The sequence below is a fragment of the Amphimedon queenslandica genome, unplaced genomic scaffold (assembly GCF_000090795.2).
Source record: "Amphimedon queenslandica unplaced genomic scaffold, v1.1 AMPQUscaffold_12433, whole genome shotgun sequence".
Lineage (NCBI taxonomy): Eukaryota > Metazoa > Porifera > Demospongiae > Haplosclerida > Niphatidae > Amphimedon > Amphimedon queenslandica.
In genome coordinates, this window is record NW_003547330.1 from 4002 (window position 1) to 6593 (window position 2592).

The window sequence follows — 2592 nt, forward strand, 5'->3', positions numbered from 1 at the left end:
ACTCATTGCTTCATTTCTTAATTTATTGTTAATTATTATTTTATTTATTATATTCTTTGCTGATCGGTCATTAATAAGATACTCTTGCAGTGGTTCTTTTAATGTCACTGGTTGTGATCCTATTCTAAGATTGTTTGGTGCTCCTATACCTGATCCAGTCTTCCCTACTGTTACTGCACTCATTGGGTTAGTATCAGCTGTAGCTACTCTACTCTTAGGACACCTGGTCGGGTTCCACTGTTTTATTAGTAAGTAAAGTAATGATATTAATGATACTTTATAAGTTTGTAAAAGTCCAATTTCAATAAATTGCAGAAACAAAATTTTGTTCCTTTGTCACAAAATTTGTGCCAAGCAAAACAGATTTTTGAGTGACTTTTAAAATTCTTATTACATTGTAAATCCAAATTTGATTAGAATCAGCTCAAACTTTCTACACAACATAAGTACATGTATATGTATCAGGAAATGTAATAAAAATGGAGAATTCTCTACTTTTTATTTTTGGCGAAATTTGGCCCGTGACCCTGTACTATAGTACAGGGACTTTTATCCGATTTGAAGTAACTTTAAAAATTCATTAAAAATCTAATTTTGATTGGAATCAGCTTAAACTTTCTACGCAACATAAGAACATGTATATGCATCAGGAAATGTAATAAAAATAGAATTTATTCTAAACAATAATTTTGATGAAATACCTTGTACTATAGTACAAGGTATTTTATTGACTTACCAGACAGTTATTAGATGAGTTATTATTATTATTTTGTTCATTTCTTGTTCTTTGTTGTACTATGTAATCATAAGTACTGACACCTTTATAAACTAGACAATAATAATAATAATAATAATAATAATAATAATATAATACATAACTATACATCAAAATAAAATAAATAAAATACGTTTATATACATGTATGATTAATAATAATGCAAGTACATGTAGTTACATGAATGTAAATGAATAAATTAATGTAATATTGTTTGTTATAACTATTAATAACTATTAATTAACTAGTATCTTTTAATTAACCAGTACAGGAACAGGGTCACTCCCCTACTGGAAGAAGGTGGCGGCCATTTTAAAATGGCAGAATCATATTAAAACAGTTCCTCAACAGAGGAGGTATGACACGGTTGACCTTTGATTAATAATTGCAAAGTTCAATTGCATTCCATTGGTATCACGTGACGCAAAATGGCAGCTTTCTGATGACTGTATCACAAAACAGGCTTGTACTGCAGAAACTATAATGATCCATGACGATCCTTCACAGTTTTGAGAATCACCAGTGCATGGAGAATATTTATTCTTTGCCTACAAACATGAATATAAGAAGGAGAAAGAGACAGTGCGTCTTAAATTTGATCCTGTTCTTTACTTCATCAGATAAATAGATCTCCACTAGTTTAAGATTTTAAAAATAACTGCAATCATCATAGTTTGTAGTGAAGCAATAAAATTCTCATTGGGTCTTTTCTAATGCTTTAAATTACTGCTAGAAGAGGTACTGGTGGCCATTTTGCATCACGTGATACCAATGGAATGCAATTGAACTTTGCAATTATTAATCAAAGGTCAACCATGTCATACCTCCTCTGGTTCCTCAAGTTCAGCTGGTAAAATCATAGATAATAGAGTAAATGAAAGGGATTGGAAACGGGTGCGTGGGCGTAGCCCAACCTCCATTCATTTGTATTGTTACTAAGCATACAGAGGTGGGTTGAGATTTTTTCACTATTTTCACGCTACTTTTCCTTCTTTCAGGAGCAATATCTGGCGAAGGACTGTTCTCATTTAAGTGAAACTGATGCATCAAGAAGCCTAATGTTTCCTCTCAACACTACTGTTATCTATTGTACAGAAAATGTTATAGTTTTAATGACACAGCCCATTTTTACTCTTAAAATGCCATTTATTTCATTATTCTCCCTTTTCTCAAAACATGCTAAAGTAAAACTGGAAACCATTATAATCATATGAAAGGCCTTACACTTTCCAAAGTAATTATACAGGTTAGAGTTAGAATCTATGAAGTATGAGTTTGTTACAAGAGCTAAAGTGTACCAAAAATAGTTGATTTGTTGTACCTATAACTGATTGCAACATAGCTTTACAGAGACAAAAAACTTGCTGTGGGTAGCTCTAAAAATTATATGTGCAATAGGCTATAAATTATAAGCAAGCGCTATCCTGGAGCAACACAAGTTTCCTTCAAAATCCTTCCAGAGCAACTTTACCAACGGAGGAGATGGCAAAACACTGATGGTTGTCACGTGGTAACCCAACTAGCATTTCCTGTTGCTACGCCCCGTTTCCAATCCCTTTCATTTACTCTAATATCTATGGTAAAATGACATTTGGTCGGACCCCGCCCCCTTCAGTTGAAGGTGATAATGAAGATTACACTATATCCCATAGTGAAGAACATGCTGACTTAGCAAGAAACCAATCTGGGGAACACCGGACTGGTAACCATGACGATGACGATCCTAGTAACCGTGGCAACGTTCAAAACACTCTCAATTTGAATCTTCACAAGACGTGGTGTTTAATTAGTAAGTGAAATAATATTAATGATACTTT

At 33.1% G+C, this 2592-nt stretch overlaps 1 protein-coding gene across 1 annotated transcript in view; it reads left to right on the plus strand.

Annotated features, from left to right (window-relative positions):
* The first annotated feature begins 1736 nt into the window (after positions 1-1736).
* Positions 1737-2592, plus strand: part of LOC100635586 (ephrin type-B receptor 2-like) — an 11990-nt gene continuing 11134 nt past the window's right edge. The window contains exon 1 of the mRNA XM_020004054.1: positions 1737-2564. The gene's annotated coding sequence lies outside the window, so the exon portion shown is untranslated. The remainder of the gene's footprint in view (positions 2565-2592) is intronic.